At 32.6% G+C, this 22,523-nt stretch overlaps 1 protein-coding gene across 3 annotated transcripts in view; it reads left to right on the forward strand.

The window, feature by feature from the left end:
• Positions 1–22,523, forward strand: part of LOC124357501 (prothoracicostatic peptides-like) — a 235,031-nt gene that overhangs the window by 156,829 nt on the left and 55,679 nt on the right. For 2 of the 3 annotated variants that reach the window (XM_046809355.1, XM_046809357.1), the window contains exon 3: positions 163–204. The exons of the other annotated variant lie outside the window; for it this stretch is intronic. The gene's annotated coding sequence lies outside the window, so the exon portion shown is untranslated. The remainder of the gene's footprint in view (positions 1–162; positions 205–22,523) is intronic. 3 annotated transcript variants of the gene reach the window in all.

The following is a 22,523-nucleotide window of genomic DNA, read 5'->3' on the forward strand; positions in this document are numbered from 1 at the left end:
ACTCGTATAAAGGAGTAAACTGTTATTAAGCCGTAGAAGCCTAAATATTAAAGGGAGATTTGCATTTGCACGCTGTACGTGACTATTGTACATATTACTCTGACCATATGGCTACTCTAGGCTATTACAGATTTGGTTATTACCATATGTTTGATTTTTCAGGCAGAGCGGCCGTTTGTAGCGCACTCGTATACTCAACCTAAGGTAATCCTACTTACAAAATGCAAGTTCATTCATTTATCTGGCTAACAATAGTAAAGCATGTCGAATCTATGTGACTCGAGTTTTCTGGAATATATAGAACGAGAACGTTTAAATTATTTAAGCATTTAAGTGTTTTTCCACAGAAAGATACGAAGATTACTAAATCAGCCCACACGAAAAGCCCAATATGGTGGCAGGTGCGTCTGATTCCTTTATCTACACCTCCTCACAACACTGCTACCAGTATTACGTGTATGAAGAAAATTACTTATCCATCTCAACATATGTTGCTATAAAAAATCAGCTGTTACCGTAAACAAATATACTGTATTTCATTTCATTCATCCATTTTTATGACAACATGTAAATAAAGCAGGCAGTATGTGGCTAGAGCCACGTTAAAACGGAAACAGCTGGTGGCCAGCTGCAATGTGGCAACACCGCCTTTAATGTTATCGGACTATTTTTGTGTTGGTTATTATAGTGATTTTAAACATTCCCTCACGTGGTAAGTTATATGTTAATCTATATATTTAATGGGAAAAGACATTAAAATGAGAACATATAAATAAAAAAATTCTAGCTGAAAAGACATGTACTTAAAACGTATGTCTAATGACTCAGTTTAGAGTAAGCTATTGGATTACATATTCATCTTCCTCGCAAATTGGTTCTAAAATATAATATTCTTTAATATATATAAATTATACGTTTACAGTAGTTAGTTATTTTTCGAGCTGTAAAATGTGCACGTGCTATAATATGTTAGTTTTATATCAAGAAAAGTCTACCTTAAAATAAGTAAAACATACTTTTGGGGACGTGTAAAAATAACTTTAGAACGATTTAAATTACACGGTTAAGGACATTCCTTTCAAAAGGTATAGATAATTTAAAAATACCTTTATTATTAAGTTAACGAAACTTTTATTTACAAACATAGACAAACTATTTCAAAACATTTTTTTCAATTTAGTGATATTTACAAATTGAATAACCAATAAAAGTCCATCTTCAAGATGAGCGAATAATCTGGTGAGATAGAAGCCTGCTTTCGAATCCATGAGGGAACGTGCATATACTGTGGGTGAGGTTGTCTACCACTGTGACTAACGACAGTCCAAAAGGTTGTCAAAACGGTGACGTAAGTACCGGTTACGCATCGTAAGTGCCGGTCCGATCGGTCTGACCACCTCGTTTAGAGTTCAGACAACTCTTATGAAGTAGGAGACAATGCAGTGAAAGAGACAAGAGTAAAGATATGTTATTTGTAAGGCGAGAGGCTAGAGGCGAGAACAAAATTGGGCACTCTTCTTCATTGTTTATAGATTATCACTACCATTAGCCATAAGATTAAACTATCAACACAACATTTCTGTACATTAACGTAAATTTATTACAAACATATACACATATACGGATGTCACAACCAATGTAACCAATTCAGGGGGTTCAATCTAAACCTGACCACTTCCATGGTTAACATGATGATCTTGTATTTCCCGATGACTGGGAAATTCTTCAATAGTAAATATTTAATAAATTCTTGAATACGTTCTATACAGTTCATGGATGATAAGACGCATTATACTGTATATCAATCTTATTCGTTAAAGAACTACCTTGCTAAGTTTAATGCCTTCCAATAAGCATGCGTTCTCCTTCTAAAAAAAGTCTCTAGAGGAGACGCTTAAGTTCAATGGTATGCTACCATCCATTGCATTAATATTACAAGCTCAAAGCCTAGGAATACTTAAACATCTTTGTACTCTAAATTTTAACCAGTCGAAATCATTCTGAAGACATATTCAATCGTTAATATATCTATAAGTGTATGTTTTATTTTCTCCTTGTAACACTCAGCCCTTGGCTATGCTGGCTAGTTTTGAATCACGTGACTGTTATTCCGGTGATGTCTCAGCCCTTGGCTGTGCTGGCTAGTTTGGGATCACATGACAGTTATTCCAATGATGTCATTGTTGGACCTCCCCGCGATTTGAACCCGTAACCTCTCAGTTAGTGGCCCATAACTATATCCTCTAGTCCACGGCGGAAGACTAAAGTTTATGTTGGTAAAGTAAAATAAAAGCGTATCTTTCGTTCTTTCTGTATACTTAAGATTATTCATTTCTAACAAAGAGTAATGCGTTTTACGCTAGCGACAGAACCAGTATAACAGACATACCTTGATTGTAAAAATGAATGGAGTGGTTAGAATAGATTTTTTCCGGTGTGTTATATTTTATATGTTATATATTTCTATATTGATTGTTATTGCCAGTTAAATTAAACTACTTCGCTTGTGAAAATTTAAACGAAGATTAAATTTATATAGAGGCCAATACTAATTTAGTATTTAACGAGAGTCAACAATTTTGACAAAACTGAGGACGGGGAGTAAGCAAGTTTCACCCTGGTGGGATATGGAGGGGAGGGGGTGAGGAAGCTAACCGCAACCTTCCCGGCGACGAGACACAGCCAGACCGCGCCACAATCAAACATCAACTGTTGTTATCGCCCCATCACCTGATTAGATTGATTACGTGCCATAGGAAATCTATTCACGCTGTTGGTTCATAGAAGTAATTAAAAGTTACTTGAAACGCTTTTTTATTGATTTTGTTCGTTTTCAATTAACTTTTTCTTTGTTCAGAATATGTTCAAAATTATTAAACAAAACGCAGAAATTTTTCAAGAAGTACAACCAATTATCCATGCGTGAGCTAAAATTACCAAATTTTATATTCTAAATATAGCGATAGTATTAAATACAACTTTATTCATAAGGTTCTTATTCAACTAATCATTGCAATATTATGGGCTATTATAGAAATATAGCACCGTTTACTGACTTTTACAAAAATAAAACAAAATTAGATGATTGAAACAGACTGCGATTGCAAGTTATGGTATCATATAAGCACATTGTCGCAAGTTTGGTTTTTATTTTAATTTATAAAACTATCACAGACATAACACTATGAGTTTACCTCTTAGATTGTTTAAAACCAGGATATTGAGTTGTTTGCTCGTGAATAGTTCAGTTCCGACGGAATTTTTGTTTCAAGAACCTATTTACTACCAATATTTATTATATGGTGATGAAAAAGTTATTTTTGTAAATAGAAGTTACTATTTATCTTTTATCACCTATTCAATTACAGTAACACTTTAAATCACTTCACTCCTAGATAGATTGTTTTGAATTCAAATATACTAATTTCAATATGTTAAATAGTATAAGCGGTTCAAGGGTCTATTCTCGGCCCAGACCTATGGAATGTTTCATACGATGGTTTTCATACGGAGGTGGACGGAAGGATCGGACGGTCGCTGGACCTTCCGTCTCATTCAAGAGCTTCAATCCTGGATAGATCGTGGCCACGGGGAGATAGATTTCTACCTGTGTCTGTTCCTGACGGGGCACGGTTACTTTAGGAAGTACCTCTACAGGATGGGAAAAGTCAGGTCGCCTCGGTGTGCTTACTGCCCGAAGGAAGATGATGATGTTCATCACACCTTCTTCGCTTGCGGGCGCTTCACCGAGGCCAGGCGAACACTCGTCATTACAGTTGGCGATGTTTCGGTAGACACCATTGTGGAGATGATGCTGCAGAGTGAGGACGCCTGGAATGCAGTCACCACTCATGTACATGCGATCCTTCATCAGAAGCGTGAAGACGGATGCCTGGCTGACCCCTAGCATCCGACACAAGTAGCTTTGTCCTGGTTGGGACATAAGACACACGGACCAGGCAAGATGTCATCCGAAAGGGTTCCGGCATGGGCCCTCCGTGACCCGTAGGGTGTTTAGTGGGTAGTCCGCAAGGGAGTCCCACACTCCGTGCGCAAATGCATTCCCCCTACGTAAAAAAAAAAAAAAAAAAAAAAAAAAAATCACAATCATTGAATTACAATTCTTACATTTAATTATTGTTTATTTACGAAATGTCAAGAAACCATTCACTTTTTAATTACCATCCTGATTTTTTAGAAAAGATGTCAAAGATGAAGTTAAAATATTAAAACTTAGATTGGTCTGTACAAACGCGGTGCGTAGACTTGCTTAATGAATAATTCCGTCCTTTATAAGTACCTTTTCTAGATAATATTTATTACAGTGATGTTAAAGATTTTTAGGTCCAGAACTAAAAATGTTTCGTACAGGAAATGTTCTATAGTAAATGACTGATTAATAAACAATAATACCATAAGCTATGACCACCGGGTAAAACAAATGATTGCAAAGATAATAAACGTATTAAGAAACAAAAAGACAAATGTATTTGCTAAAATTAGAGGGAGATGGGTGTACTTAGGCGAGACAGTACACAGTTTAATTGCGCTAATAAATCGTTCGGCGTCTGTCCCGTATTGCCGTTTGTGTACTTGAAACTAGAACTGTATTGGAACTTCTTGGAGATGAACATGCTTCTTATTCTAGCTAATAATCCGATAAAAAATATCCTAGCCAACACTAAGTGTTCATTCAATCGTTGGTACTGTAAGTGTTATGGTATATTTAATATAAGAAATAATAACATCTACTAATATGCTACTAAGGATCCTTTTATTTTACCGTTTATTTCTAGTGACCTAGAACGAAATTTATTTGACCAAGAATTCTTTCTGCGTTATAATAAAGATTTTAATGCAGGCCACGTTTCTAGACAACTCTGAAACATTATATATATATATATATATATATATATATATTAACTCTGAAACATTGTATATATATTATATTATATGTAATCTTTGCCACATTTTTTAAAAACATTGAAAACTATAGTTTTAAAGAAAATAGAGTGAACACACGCTCTTCCAATAATGTAATCTTATTATTACGTAATTTTTCAAAGGAAATTTCCAGAAGGCAATTTTGTTATTCTGGTGTTAGGTTGTTTAATAGGTTTCTTTTAGAGTATGGTAGTACATTGCTGTTTTAGGGTAAACCAAAGTTTAAAATTAAAGCAAAACATTTTTGTAGTCGATTATTTTTTAGGATAGGTAGAAATCGAAAGTAAATTATTGTTATTATTATTGTTACTTTTATATATTAATTTTATTTAAGCATTGTATTAATCTTGTCGTTGTTGCATTTATCTTGTTGCTGTTGTATTTATCCTGTTATTTTTTGAACTTTTCTTGTTATTCAATCATTTTGTTATTGATTTCCTTGTTATTGCTTTGTTATTGTCACTCAGTTATTCTTTATCTGTTATTGTTGTTCCAATTTTGTTAAATTATTTATAATTGTTTGTTTTGTTTGATTTGTAGTTGTTATTCAAATATAGTATAGCATAGCCTCCACACAAGACCAGAGACATTTTAAGCTTTTAAGAATTGTGCCAACAATATTTTTTTCCACACGTGCTTTACAGCACTTGGCAACATGTGTACTGTACTGTACTTTGTATTTTTTTTCGAAATAAAGATCATTTGAACTGTGAACACACACACACACACACACACACACACACACACACACACACACATATTTATTTATTTATTTATTTTACAGATTATTTCTAGTGACCTAAAACGAAATTTATTTGACCAATTTATGTGCGCGCGCGCGCGCGCGCGCGTGTGTGTGTGTGTGTGTGTGTGTGTGTGTGTGTGTGTGTGTGTGTGTGTGTGTGTGTGTGTGTGTGTGTGTGTGTGTGTGTGTGTGTGTGTGTGTGTGTGTGTGTGTGTGTGTGTGTGTGTGTGTGTGTGTGTGTGTGTGTGTGTGTGTGTGTGTGTGTGTGTGTGTGTGTGTGTGTGTGTGTGTGTGTGTGTGTGTGTGTGTGTGTGAAATAAAACTGCATAAATTTAAATATACACAAAGTCTCTTCGTTGACATTTGTTGTTGAAAATTATTACGTCTAAATTTTCAGGTATCAAAATGCAGTCGTAAGATCTTCGGAAACCGATCGCAACCTCAATCGTCAGTTGCTGAAAAGTTCAATATCTTACTCAAATGAATATTGAAAACATTTCACCCCGTTTTTTTCGCCTTCTTTCTTTTAATATTCAATTATTGTTAAAAAGAATAATTAATTCTAATCACAAATACATATTCAAAACGCAAATATTTTACAATGAAAACCATCTCAATTATAAATATTTATATTTATTTATTATTAACTAATATTATTTATTAACGCCACCGTGATCTTCGCCTGTAACATGATAATGTAGCCACTACACCACGTTATGGAAATAATTGGCCCTCCCAGCGATATTGCAGTAAGCTACCTCATTAATGTATGTACCATTCTTTATTTCCATATCTTAGTCAGCATCTTATTAAGGTTATAGATTTTGAAAATTAAATACTTTTAGCCAGGGTACAGTGGTTTATTATCACATAGGAATCTTTAATATATATTATCTTTAGACTTTAATCATGTACAATGCATACAGCTAATTCATAAGAATATGCATTTAATTGGTTAATATAAACTGATGAGCGTAATATAATTTGAAATATCGTATCATTGTCTGTATGGAGATAAAAAATATTCGTTGCATGTACAAAAATGTTTTTAGCTAAACTGAATAAAGAGGAAGATGAAAAACACACAAGTATGTGAGATACATAAACTTGGCGAACAGTAATAATCACAAATATTACGCAAGTCTGAATTTGACATCAGCGGTTAGACTGCCTCCTCAATTTTATTCACTGAAGTGAAATATGGAAATTTTCCTAAACTCGGTATTGTGGTGAGAGGGAAGAAAAGAAGGAGCGAGGAATATGTGCAGGGTAATTTTGTTTTGTGATTGAAAAGTCTTTTAGTGTTCACATGTATTGATAATGTTTGTTAAATTATAAATTATGGAATTCTTATTGAAGTTTTTATATAAATACTTTTTTTGGATTTCATTAACTGTTCAATATTAACCACCAATTAAGTCAAACTACTACATAACAGCTCACTAACTTTAGACTAACACCGCTAGTGCTATTTGTATGGTTTCATTTATTGGCTGAAGGTTAGCGAAGCCTATAACTGAAGGGGCTGAAAAATTTAATTTCAGCTTATCTGTCTGACCGCACAATATCTCGACAACGAACGGTCCTGTAGATTTTACATTTCCCATGAAGCTTCATTTCTATATAGGCAGCATCTAGGTTAATGATTATCCAGTGGAAGTTGCTGAGCGTTAGTGAACACTTACATTGCCCTAATGTGTAAAAATGGTGGCAACAATAAAATCATAGCATAAATAAATTTTGAAATAAACTTATTACAATGATATGACAGTTTAACATGTGAAATAGTAACTTTTAGCTATAGACTTAAAATTGTGTAGCATGACTTGGAAAAGCTGCAAGTAATTTCAGCGAAACCTGTTACACGATACGTGGTTTTACGACTAGTGCGGTATTTAGGATTCTGGAAAACTGTAATACTGTTTCTATAATAATTTAAAGGGCTGTGATGCACAAAATCTACAAAAATAGCTTTGAAATTTCAAAATTTAATTAATCTTGACATTTATTAAATTATGTTACTAACTAACTAATATTTATTAAAAATCTATCGTTGGTAAAATCTCAGGTAAACTAATTAAGGGAAGATACAGGGTCTGTTCATTAAGTATCGGGATTGTATGCTTCCAAATTACAATCAATACAATCAAAATGTATTTCAGGTATCATTACAATTACAAAATAACCATCAAAATACATTCCTCCTGCATCGATACACTTAGTTCGCCTTCAAAAGACCGGAAGTCGGTTTTGCGGAATGCTGTTGAGAACCTTTGTTATCGCCTCTTGAACCACCTCGATGGAGTCGAACCGATGTCCTTTGAGCTCCCTTTTCATTCGTGGAAACAAGAGGTCCGGAACACTCATCGGTTCATCGCCAGTAATAACGTTGTTGAGATAATCTTCATCTTCCTGAACGCAATCTAACATTTTCTTGCGACATTTCCACTCGCGACAATTTTTCTCAAAACTTCGGCACCAGATTCGCGCACACTTTCCTCATCGCGATCCTCTGTTAAAATGGTGTGGACGGCTCTGACTGAAAGGCCGGTCTCCTCACTAATAAGAGCGATGGTTAAACGCCTTTCAGAGTCCAAAACTGTTTTCACTTTGGCCATGTGATGCGTTTATTCGAGTGGTCGTCGGGGGTTGGACACTGTGATCGTCTTTACAAGTTTTCCGGCCTTCCATTAACATGATGTACCACTCAAAAAGTCTTGTGCAGCTTAAGGCGTCATCCTCATAAAGCATGTATATTGAGTTCGAGGTTAATATTGTTCAAATCCGGGTCTAGGACGCGGATTTCCCGAGTTTAAAGCAAAACTTCACAGCGTAGCGTTGATCGACGGTCCGCTCCATGCTGGCGCGATGACACCGTAAAAGATCATACTTTACAAAAATCCACATACAATCTCAACGCATGCCCGCAAGCGACTGAATTAAAGTGCGTCCAACTTTAGTTGGATTCCCTCCAACTCTCCATAGAGGATACAGTCCCGATACTTATTGATCAGACCCTATATGTTTGTGGTAGATATCACAATATTTATAGTTTTTTTTTTATAAAAATAGCCAAACGCGGTCAAAATCTTCCTTGACTGTATGGAATAATATCGTGCAATAAACTCTAATTAATCCTCTGAACCAAAATTTGCAAACGATCAGAAATTATTAACTACAAGAGGATTTTACAGTTTTGATACTTTTTACGGATCAAGAGCAGCGCCTTCCTTTGCAATACTTGTATTGTATGTAAAAATGTGTTTTACCAATGATTAGTACATCATTTTCTACAAATAATACATGAAAAACATTTTTTAATTTGAAATAAACGAGAAGAATTAAATGAGTACATCACAAAAATGTGCATTACCACATAATATTGTGGTTATTGTCAAAGCAAATAAATTCCTTTTGTTTCATTTCATGTCAGATTTGGAGCAACTGTAATAATTCGTTGTGATTTTGTTTATTTTTATGATTGGTCTGTTATTTTTAGTTCTACAATAAACACAGATGTAATGTAAAGAGATGTAAAGAGTTTGAACTACTATGTATGAGTGTTTTAGTTACATGTTTTCCTTAAGGTAAATTAAACAAATATGAAAATCTTTATACTATAAAGCTATTAATTATCTAATTAAAAGTAATTGTTATCTTAGTTTACGAGGTGAAATTAAGGCTGAAGTCCTCTCTAACACTATAACTAAGAGTGTTTAAAAATAAAATACGTTATTTTAGTTATCCCAACATTATCTGTGCTGTAAAGTTTAGTTCTCTAGGTTTGCGGGAAGTAAAAAAGGGATGAAAGAAAAAAACCAGTCAGTGAGGACCTAGTTTATTGTAATTCGACTGTAGATCATTAACCAAAATACACAATACAAAATATTTATTAGGTTTTGTAAACTGTAATACAGCTGTAAAGTTCTTAAAGTGGTTATAAAAGGAATAAATACAAATATATTGCATTTGTAATGCACATACAGGAGGATGTAACTAAAGACGGTTTTACACTGGAGTGTTTGATGTACACGAGTTAGCAGAAGTAATCGAATTTTTTGTTTGTTAAGATGTTTTGATAAATTAACCGATTTAAACCAAGCATGTGTATCAAAATTAATTAAACTACCCTATTAAGTGAAAAGGTCTAAGGAAAACCATAACTATCAGTTCAATAATTGGTAATTACGAAATCGTTTATAACGGGTGATAAACTAAATCCTCCATCGTATTTTTGGATATAAAAGGCTTTGGAAAAGCGAGGCTCCCGCTTGCCACCTGCAGGGTGAGTTGGATTCAATGGAGTTAAATGTTTTGTTAAATGAAGCATGAAACTCGCTTGGACTTCATTAATTCATTGATATTCGATATGGCAGAGGTTATCGCAGGTAGCCCACGTCGCGCTGTACCGATCTCCCTGGTAATCGATCTAACTTCTATCTAACTTTATCATAAACTATTCATCTTTATCCTATATAGTTTTTGAAAATTGCTGGATCTTAGGTAATCTGAGGAAACTTTAAAATGAAGCATACTGCAGATAATTACGCTACTCATTGACTAACATTAATTGAGAAATAACTAGTAACAGAAAATATGGTGGTCACGATAGGATAACTGGCATTGTTTTTATTTTGTATAATGTATAAACACGAGAATAATTATACAATAATGTTAAAGGACACAATAGCTTTAAATATGGCATTATAATCAAAGTACGAAATAAATATAGTATTTACAATCACATTTCTAAAAACATATTGTCTACGTCTTCGTTCAAAAAAGAACAATGAATATAAATACGAGGATATTATACAAGAGAATAATTATAGAATAATTTTAAAGGACACAATAGCTTTAAATATGGCATCATAATTAAACTACGAAATAAATATAGTATTTACAATCACATTTCTAAAAAAAATATTGTCTACGTCTTCGTTCATTAAAGAACAATGAATATAAATACGAGGATATTAAATTTTAAGATTTTATATTCAATCATTCAACATCAACTAGGCCGGAAGAGTGGTTCAAGCGGTTACGCCATCTGACAAAAATGAGCACCACACAGTTACTTTTTGAGATATGCATTGGTATGACTTACATGACGTGAGGATTTAGATTGCTCCAAATATGGCAATTGTGTTAATTTGCGTACTAAGATAGATTGAAAGTTTCCTTTTCAGAGAAGAAAGTTTTCTCATCAACTTCCTACTGTTCTAACGCCCAATCTGCATAAATTCTCTTCGCTATCTGTGATCTCTGGGTTTCAATACTTGTGTTAAATGAAGATTATAGGGGTGTAATTGCAAATCTGTATGGCCAATTGCATCAAAGGAAGCCATAAGAAAGACCTAAATTCTGCGAACGATTAGGAATTGATAATTCACATTAGCAATATTTTCGGGCTCATTTTACTCAACTATGACGAAAAGACCTTATTTCATCTCCAATACTTCCAGTTTCCTCATCTTTAATCACTATATTTGTTATTATTTGCTCTGTAGGACGGTTAAATCAACCTTAAACAGTAATTGACAATATTTTTCCATGAAATGTCGATTCATAGTTTGTAAGTAATTAACAGCTGTTTAATAGTCAGTATTGCCAATAAACGAAACTCAAATTATATCACCATTGATAAAGCTGATAATGAAACAGATATAATGAAAACAAATACAATCTGCTAAATCAATTATTATATTTATAATTGTTATGCTTATTAGTCTAACACACTTTGCATTTTATTACATTTACTCCAGAGTTGGAATCTTTGTATTAGCACTTTAGTAGTATTATTAAGCTATAATTAATTTTGAGTATATTTTAGTAATTAATGTATATTTTTTATAAGAAATATTTGGATCACTGTATTTTACGCTATAAATTAATATTGTAACTAACCCCCAAACAAGCAGTGGCTTGGAGGTTTCCTATCTGTGTTCTTGATATTTAGCTGGCGATAGAAATGACGGTTAGCTTGGCATAGCTTTAGTTGGATGTTATATCCATGTTTAGCATAATAGGTTAATGTTTAATATTTTTATTTTCCTCAAATATGTGCTTATATAGTAAAATATAAATGTGAGGAAAATAATTAGTTTTATCTAATTATGTCCTTTATAAATATGTATTTATATAAATTATCATATACGGGTGACCCGTAACTCTCTGGACAACGGTATACCACGTTATTGCTCAGGTCAAAACAGACATAATTCATCATATAAACATATGTATCCGGTGCTTAGTTTTCCATCTGCCTGTCTGTATGTGTTTTTTATTAAAAAGGATAATATCTTAATAAGCAATAAATTAAATTATACCAAATTTGACTTAAACTTTTATGATAACAAGGCCAGTTACTGAAAAGAATATCGTGAAATTATACTTGGTATTTTCAAAATGGCGGGCATTAAAACTTTTAAACTTTGAATATCTTAAAAACCAGAATTTTTTCTCAAGAATTTTGAGAATAACAGTTTTCATAAGGGTTTTTCACAAATCTAATGACACTAAAATTATTTAAATCGAATAATAAATAACTGGTTTAGAGCCGGTTTACTGTACAAGACATGGCCCACATTGAGAACTGACGTTTATTCAGTTTTTTTATTGTTGGCTATTCGCTAAGAACCTCAATATGGTGACTTTGTCCAGAGAGTTACGGCACACCCTGCATTAACACTTATGGACCCGAACACTTTCATACAACAATTCCTGCCAATAAAAGGTAATCCACGATGTATCTTAGAAGCTTCAGAAGCTGATTCTTTATGAAGGAATACAAATGAAGAAAAAGTTCATCCAAAAGTAAGGAAAGGTTCGTTAGTCAGATATGGCCAACGGAAAGCTCGCATACGCACTGCGGTATACACACAGAACAAATTGCACTTGGACTGAATTCATTGTGAACTCTCGGGGCAATTCAATTATTCTACAATTGAAAACAGTTCATTGTTGGCCATCTGCTTGCATAGGCAACTTATGAAATACAAGTTTTTTCCAAAACAATATTGTGTTGTTTGTTGTTCATTGTTTCTATTTAACTTATCTTAGCTGAATACAAATCTTAGAAATACGCTCTACTGTAAAGCGTTGTTTATTTACTATTATCCAAATTATATGAAACATTTTATTTTATAAGATTTTTATTTAATACATTTTATATTTTTTTATAAAGAAGATTATTTTTTATTTTCAAAATGTATATTGCAAATGAATATCTGTTCACTGAATGACTAATAATGACAGTTTATATTTATCACGTGTAGAATGTTTTATTTCTGATTGCACCGTCCCTATTGTAAATTGGTTTGGTTTTAATTTTTTTAACTTTCTGTATACTATTTTTACACTATAAACTATATTTTTTTACAAAATTAGCCACGTATGTAACTTTTTATTCATAAATTAACAAATTTATGTTAATAAAAATGTTAAAATTGGTTGACTATAATTTTTTATATTTATAGTTTTTTAATACAACAGTTAGCACTGTATGGGTTTCCTTGTGAATAAACCGACTGACCGATAAACACACATATTATGTCTCTCTAGCTGTCCGCCTTTCTAACTGACGTCGTGGTTATTGCTACGTTGTCGAATACATTTTCAACACACTAATGTCACGATTTGTGTATGAATGTTCCTGTTTACATTACGTCGTTGTAAACAGAAGTCAACTTAGCTGTAATAAATGAAGGACAAAGCTCTTCGTATTTTAGGCAATTTTTTATATTTCCAGATATTGTTTTTTGCTACCAAATAGTTTCGTTACATTTGAAACCCACATTTATTGTCACATGCAAATTAATTGTTACCTGTACATTTGAAAGTATATTAATTCAATATTCATTTTTAATGGATTATATAACACTTTTGCTTGGATGCTAATCTTATTAACACCTAACTTAATGATTACAAAATTATTTCTTACTGGTTTCATACATACGAATGGTTATTCCAATAAATTTCTATAGAAGCGATATGAAAGGTTATATATGTTCTTAAATAACGTTTTTATCGTTCTAAAACTAGTTTTAAAATAACGGACATTTAGTTCTACTACTATAATAATTCTAATTTGTATGTACGATTCGAGATTAACTTTAGATTTTGTTCATTTATCATTTTTGTGAATTTATATAACGTAATTAGAAATGACGGTCATTTATAAAACAGCACAGATTATTTGTTGTCTCCCTTGGTATTAAGGGCTACATTTTCCCACCGATTTTGACTGGAGGAGGCTGGACCAGAGCTCCTTCTTACAAGGTAGCATGAGATGAAGAGTCCGCTATCTCTCCCTACGGAATTCTTAGATGGTAGGCGGCACTTATCTACAACCTTATCTATTATGAAAATCATATAACTTCGGAATCATGCGCAAGTGTCTTTATAGGACTAAGGGGACAACAAAATAAAAATAAGCCTATTGCAAGCCCTCTAAATTTAAAAATAGGTATACAGTAGAACCTAACCTTTACACACATAAGGTTTTTGGAATAACCTGTTAAGGCAGACGAACCTGTGAAACTGTAGTGAAGCAATAATCATAAAATTCATTTTAATGGATTTGCAGTCACTATTCTCTGAATGTTTGTAACAATTTCCTTACAATCTTACCAAAATTTAGTGTTAATAATAAAATAAGTAATTCTTATTGCGGTCCTATTTTTCAATATTTCCTACACTTTCCTGTTTCCCATAAATATTTCTTATTAATTATTTGAAATGTTTCCAACATTTAGTATCTCAATCAAATAGTATCGGTGTGATGTTTACACTACAATACAATTAGTAATATAAAAATAAACTGAATGCAAAAACCTATGAAAATTACTAAAATTTTAGTAATAAAATCGATTAATTTAAAAAATAAAAAATTACTTCAATGTGAGAAAACGAAATTTGTTTCAAACTAATAGTATACAAAATGTTTAAGATGGAACCATATTTTAAGAAATGTCGTGATTAGACAATTAACTTCTACGGTATGTATACATACACGCATTTCCTCTTTACTGCAGCTTTTCTAAACATAATGTGTAATGTTTCATAAGCAACAGAAGGGAACAGTGACACGGTTTAGTACTTTCCATCATAACATTAACAATTTGTGATAGTAGAATATCGATGGCTATACTGCAATAACCATGTGTAGTGAATGTTATCATACTGTTTTACGTATATAAAAGGTTTTAGCCTCTATGCAAGTATGAATTATAAATACACGTATTTAATGTTCTAAGTAAACTAGAACATTCTTTAAACTTGTTTTAGATAATACCGATCTATATTTACAGTGCACACAATGTTTTCATTTGGTTTCAAAATCGTCACTTTTAAGTGCAAAGATAACTTGCAGTAATATTTGTAAAACTTGCAGGCCTGTGTTTATTAAAAATTTTCTGATTCCTTTTGAACGGATCGTCAATCTTACAGAGTTTTGAGAAAGCATTCGAGAATATCCAGTATGAGAATAGGCATATCGCTGAATACATGTATTCAATTTATATGAAATCTATATTTGTTTTCCTTGAATGAATTCTAAAATTAAGTATAGAGATCCAATAATCCAATCAGGGGTACAAACAATTGTTTAAATGTCAAGTCGTATAGTCAAGTAATGACAGGGAAGAGACAAAGCAGTTGAAGCAGACTGGCGCTGGCGCCTAGGGGTTTGCCAGCTTTAGCGCTCTGAAAACACAATTGAGGCTGAAAATTGCCCCCATCTGGAGTTGTGATTTTCAACCCAATTGATGTGTCGGTCCTTGTTTTACAAAGAGATTACAGCTTCATTCCCACTAAATGATTTGTTTCGAAGTAAATGTGTTTCAATAGTAAATTGAATTGAGCAAGTTCTAATACTTCTTCTGCTTCTACTTTTAAGTTAGTCTGTAACTTTACAATGTTAGCTATAACAATATAGAACTACATATAATGAATTACTTTTTAGTCTCTATCAGTAAACTAAATATTTGGTGTTGTTATCAGGAAACATGACTTAGTTAGTGGAATAGTAATTTGGTCACGAATTAGTTGCGCATGAATATTACTTGCAATATCATAATTTATTTGTAGCCAATACTATTAAATTAATATGTTCCTAAGAATACATTTTCAAAAATACTTGATATATATTTAATGTTTCTTATGTTTATTTTCTTTCTGTCCTAAAAAAAATAAATAATAAGTTACAAATGAGCTTTTTATGAATAATTAAATATTTTTGCTACAGTATTTCGTTAGCACCTTAAGTTATTAAATAATATTAAAATTAAAATTATTAAATATTATGAACCTATTTATTTAACTTCTTTATATATTATTCGTAACAGTTTAATTTGTTTCAAAATAAACTAAATAGAATTATAAATGCCCCGTAAGCTATTTGTAATAAACTAAGCAATATGAATAATAACTTATAATATATATAACTTATAACAATAAATAATTTAATATTCAGGCAATATAACATTTCAAACATCTGAAATAAAAATCATTATTTACATTTTCTTAATCAGAAAGAAATACGGTACACTGGGGTATTTAAAACTGAAGTTATTTGTGTTGCAAACTGAACTGCACAAGCTCATTAATAGCGTTCTCTTTATGAACCATTATATGAGATTCCATTATATTATTAGAATCCACCATTTACTGTAGTTAATTAAATAAACGTATATATTATCATACCTTATGATCTTGCTTCATTGCCTCCAGCTGTTCATCTGCACAGCGTCAATGATTAGTGGTTATAGAAGCATTACTCGTAATTATTGAAAATTCTATACGTCCACGGTCCTTCGATTTACATAAACTATTCGATTTGTAAAAAAATGCGAATCTATTCATCAGTTGATTAATATACTTTTTCAAATTGACATAAATTTTCTTAATTTCCATTCCAAGGATCTTGAAAATAAAGAAGGCTGAGAAGTTGAATTGTAGCAGATTTTTTTAAACTTTCTTATCTCGCAAACTCTAATGCAACAGCCAAAGCAGGCATTTTAAACAAGAGAAAACTCTCTTCCCGCTCTTTTATTTTTTTCTAGACCGGAAGGTCACTGGCGAACGTAACACAGCTAATAATATTTAGTTGCACAACCTTGCCATTAATGTTGAAAAGATGGAACGTTGCAAACTCTATCTTCAACACAACAAGATAAGTGTACGCCACACCACAAGTTGCGTAATAGGCTTCACTGAGGTTCAATACATGTGTAATGAGTCTATAGCTCTTTTCATTATTCACACGATAGAATAGACATTCATACGTAAAATCAATTTTTACATCCCCGGCAAACAAATTGGGTCAGCTTATTGTGTCGGACAGACTTCAACGACCTTCAGCTAAATTCTGTGGTTAAACACCTATCATCATAAAACTCATTATTGTCTATGTAGAAATGAAGTTTCATGGAAAGTTTCAAGTCTATAGATAAAAGCTTTCTCGAGATATCTAGCCACATGATATATTCACGTGTTCAATAAGTTGGGTTGAATGTCAGTGTTTAAACAATAAAATTATATGCACAAAGTGACCACAAATGATTATGTACGTGTTAGGCTACATGTTAAAATTTTTCATGACTGTATTGAGTTTTTTACAAATTTATTCATCCTGCTACTTTTTTTCATCATGGTTATCCATAAGATCAATGTAAAAATATTCGCTAACGCTCAGCCAAATCCCATGAAGTGGGTTGCACCATCACCAAACAAATATAAAAATGAACCTTCAAGCATAATTACAAAATCAATAGGTTAGTTAGTCTTCAAGATATTGTGCGGACAGACAGGCATAATTTAAACTTTTCGAACCTCTCGAGTGATAGGCTTCGCTAACGCTCAGCCAATAAAGTAGACCACTCCACAGATGATTAAGGAGCGTGAATCCAAAAACATAGAAGTATGTAATCCGTAGAGGATTAACAGTATTTCCCATAATAATTTATATTTATATTGCATATAAACTACTATTGCATATAAATTACTATTGCATCGATATAATCAACATACAACATGACTCAAGGTTAGCAGCGTGAACCTTCCGATAGTAAACGTCGCTCAGTTGGCATCGTGGTACAACGATAGCAACGTAGTTCAGTTATCATCATAGAACTGTGCTAGCAACGTAGATCAGTTAGTATCGTGGAGCAGTGTTAGCAACGTGGCTCAGTTATCATCATGGAACAGTGTTAACAATAGCTCAAGTTGGCATCGTGGCAAAGCTTCAGCAACGTTGCTCAGTTATTATCATAGAACAGTGTTAGCAGCGTTGCTCAGTTATTATCATAGAACAGTGTTAGCAACGTAGTTCAGTTAGCATCGTGGAACAGTGTTAGCAATGTAGTTCAGTTAGCATCGTGGAACAGTGTTAGCAATAGCTCAGTTGGCATCGTGGCTTAGTTATTATCATGGAACAGTGTTAGCAACGTAGTTCAGTTATCATCATAGAACAGTGTTAGCAATAGCTCAGTTGGCATCGTGGCTTAGTTATTATCATGGAACAGTGTTAGCAACGTAGTTCAGTTAGCATCGTGGAACAGTGTTAGCAACGTGGCTCAGTTATCATCATGGAACAGTGCTAACAATAGCTCAAGTTGGCATCGTGGCAAAGCGCTTCAGCAACGTTGTTCAGTTATTATCATGGAACAGTGTTAGCAACGTAGTTCAGTTAGCATCGTGGAACAGTGTTAGCAATAGCTCAGTTGGCATCGTGGCTTAGTTATTATCATGGAACAGTGTTAGCAACGTAGTTCAGTTAGCATCGTGGAACGGTGTTAGCAATGTCAGTTGACATAGCACCGTAGTACAACATTAGCAACGAGGCTCAGTTAACACCATTGCATAATATTACCCTTTTCCACACATTTATTGAGTTTTTAAATTTTGCTACATAGTCACATTTCATTTAAAATTAATTTAACTAATGAATTGATTTGATGACGGTTACTTCTATAGTGTATGCCAACCTGCCACTTAAAATGCATGAGAGTAGAAACGTTATTGACAATACTGTATTCTATATATTGGAAATTTAAACATTTTCCTTTTTTAGAAGCTTTTCAATTCATTAAATTTTTGAGTTGGGCCTGTTATCTCCTATTTTTTAAGCTGGGACAGTTTAGTCGTATCCAGTTTAGTAATCTATGTATAGTTGCTTGCAATGTTTGTTCTATTTAAAATTCAGAAACATATTTTTAATAAAAGTCTAAGCTGGTATATTTCTGACTTATTTTTCATTAAACAAATTATTGTTTTGTGAAATGAAAGTACTAAGTTAACTAGATTTATTATATTCATATTTCATACATACCTTATTTACTTAAAACAAAAGACGGCGTTCAGTTAAAGAATGGTGAAGGAGAGACATTAAAGGGTCATACTAGTATTCATACTATATGAAAGACGAGAAGGAATGAAATGGCTAGGGGTAAAGAATGAGACATTCTTTATGAATATTTTACTTCAATCATTGTACATTTTAATGCATTTTTAACATATAAACAATTCACTTGTTATTATAACCATATTGCTGCTAAAATATTAATAAAAATCCACGTGATCGTTTTTACTACGATTTTTATCATAAGCCATAGTCTTATAAGGATAGTTATTTCTTAACTACGCACTAGTAATGAGCTGTGTGGCAGTGTCTTAAAACAGAGCAAATTGAAACTGAGCTTATTTACGATTTTCCTGGAACCGAACTTAGTCTCATTGTTGTTAAACGTTCTCATCAACAGAAACAGAGATTCAGCATTACTCATTTCTGTTGAGATCCACCCATCTGAACAGAACTAATCAATACCACAGGGAACATCGTAAAAATATTAATTGGACTTCGGGATTAAAGTTTTTGACCAAGCGGTGGTATTATTTATCTTGCTTGATTAATTCAATAATTAATTGAATTAATCATTCTTAGGATATTAAAGGAATGTAATTCAATCATTGAATCGTTTACATGTAACTTGTAATAAATGTAATTGATTAAGGAGACTTATATTTTTATACGTAATATATACGTAAGAGTTTTGTCATCTTCAGCTAGACTTGGACAAATCTTCAATAGTTCATTCATTTCGCTTTCTTGTAAGAGATGACTTACTTTGCTAATACTTTGTTTGTTAAGCTTGGATGAAATAGTTACATTTATAAATAATTTTATACAAACAAATGTTAGTCACATTGGTCGGAAACATTAATTATTATTACAACATAAGTTCATACTAATTCCTTTTATCATTTTTCTAAAATGACATAAGTTAACGATGTTAGTTATATAATATTGTAAAAATTATTATATAGAAGGTAAATTTCCCATGTATATATTTAAAACAATAATAATATTCAAATTTTATTTTATTATTTATTCAGATTTCTCTCTGTATTACTATTTGTAATATTCATAGTGTCCATAAATCACTCTATAAACCTTCCATATTTTGACTTCACATAAAGAATAAATAAGAAATATCCTATACGGTAAATTCTTACCTTGCTTATTTGACCTATGTTTGTTTATGTTTTGTTTTTTGTTTTTTTTTTTAGATTCTTTAAGTCTTTAAAGATTCAAACTTTGCTAATTTTTTAGGTCATAAATCAGGTTTAGAAATAGCGGCCAAACAAAACTTTCAACTGGTATAACTCATCTGGGAATTGGGAACTTTAATAACTCCAAAGCGGAAAATTGAATTTTAAAATAATATTTAATTAGTAAAATTTGGATTACGTTAGGACGAAAATCTAATCGTTTTAATACCAAGTTTATTACGCTACACCAAATAATAACGCAGTAACATAGGTTTTACTGAGCTGTTACTTACAGCACACTAATCAAGTTATTACTGTTTTTTTAAAGTGTTTGATTAATAATAAGCTGATTATTACATGTAACAGTTGAAATTACTGGCCCATAGTTATTGATTTAATCTCCTTGCAATATTTATTCCTGTATTGTTTCCTTTGAGATAGAGAACATATAAAATGCTTAATTTTCTGATATCCATGTTGTATTTGGAATTGCCAATGATAATGCTAGATTAGCAATAGATTGTATGCACCTCGCTTTCTACATAGGAGACATTCAGGTTGTAAATATTTTAATATCAGTTCATAATCTTCTCAGTGAAAACGGTCAAATCTGTTAGAAACATGAGTTTTTCCGGTGTTAGAGAGTCTAGAATATTCCGTATGTCCGAATTTCAAAAATTGAAAGCTTTCAGAGACAGGAAGCTACTACGGAGGGAATACTTCTAGTGGTTAATGATATTATTGGCTATCTTTTAGAGGCCAGGATTCTTCTAAATCAGCAGGAATTCGAAAAAGTCGAGAAAGATGGGCTGAAAGCTACTGGAACCTAGTAATGCCTTGAAGTCGTGAGCTCCCTGAATCTGGAGAGTTCCAGAGGCTGTAAGTTCACAGTGGCCAAGATCTTGCAAACCGAAAGTTCCAGTAGGATGTGAGATCCAGCAGCCTAGGATTTTCCAGGGAGCAGAAATCCTAGAGTCTGCTGTCATACCTACAAAAATGTCTAGAATCCATGAGTCATGTTTCTTGATGGATTCAGATTACCCCGTAGATAGTACACTGAGATACCAGTGTCTAGATGATTCTGTAAACGTAAGATTTAAAACATCAAAATTTGTTAGAAGATTGCCAATTACTAAAGAAGAAGATTACCCTTTTACTCACTCCTGAATGTTTTAAATTGAATTATTGATTGATGACAAGGTTTATCGACTGCCTCACATGTTTATTGGTAAAATATAATTGATTAACTAGATTTCCTGGAAATAAACATTATAAATTTATAATTCATTCATTGACAATTGAATTACCATCCAATTTATCAATATTGGAAACGGAGTCAAATTATGACAATATTTTTACGTCATGATATTTGGTTTATTAGAATTCACTCCTCAAAATTTCGCACAAAACACAAAGGTCACCACACTCGGACCATGAGTATCATCGATCAGAGCTGATGTCGGCGTACAGAGAGTTAGCTAATAGGAAGTGATGGTGATTGTTCAGGACTCTGGCCGCGTCACTCATCCTAGCCTGCATCACTGTTGCAGTACCATTCACTGGTGTGAAATACAAATGAGAAAACTACATTTGGCAGGAAAACTGTTACATTTGAAAATTACTATGCGTTAGTATACTCTCAAGAGTAATAATATCTTGTAATAAATCACACACAGCCACAATCAAAACAATTCCACCACAAAAAATTAATAAGAATAAATTACAGATATGTTAATGGTAACAACAAACTCTCTGGACTCAGATGCGATATTAGTTAGGCTTTATGTGTATATCTACGACTTTTTTAAGAAATGCAAATAATTACTAGAAGGTAGATGCATACTCAAATTCGGGACAAATTAAAACGCTTGCGTTCTCTAATAGAATTCAGACGTACGTAATACTCGGATTCATTTATGCCTCAGACTTTATACATTAAATTGAATGCACCAGTTCTCTTTTTATTGGTCTTACTCTTACCGATGTATTTCCTCTGGTCTATTAATGTCCCAATCCCATATGTGAAATAAGTGGACGAACTATCTTATTTTGTGTAGCCCCTAAAATTATGATGGCTATCATGGTCCACTAGAAAATAATACTAGGAATATAACGCCTCAGATAACACTAGAACAATCCGCACGAAAATACTCCTATGATGGCTAGTGCAACTGAATTCCCCCCCTCCCGTACACACTGAGCCAAATAATGCAGCCGTACATTTAAAACTGTGTACGGAAAATTACCTGCCTAATTCGTCTCAAAATCTGTTACAATAAACAAA

Source organism: Homalodisca vitripennis, chromosome 3 (assembly GCF_021130785.1).
Source record: "Homalodisca vitripennis isolate AUS2020 chromosome 3, UT_GWSS_2.1, whole genome shotgun sequence".
Taxonomy (NCBI): domain Eukaryota; kingdom Metazoa; phylum Arthropoda; class Insecta; order Hemiptera; family Cicadellidae; genus Homalodisca; species Homalodisca vitripennis.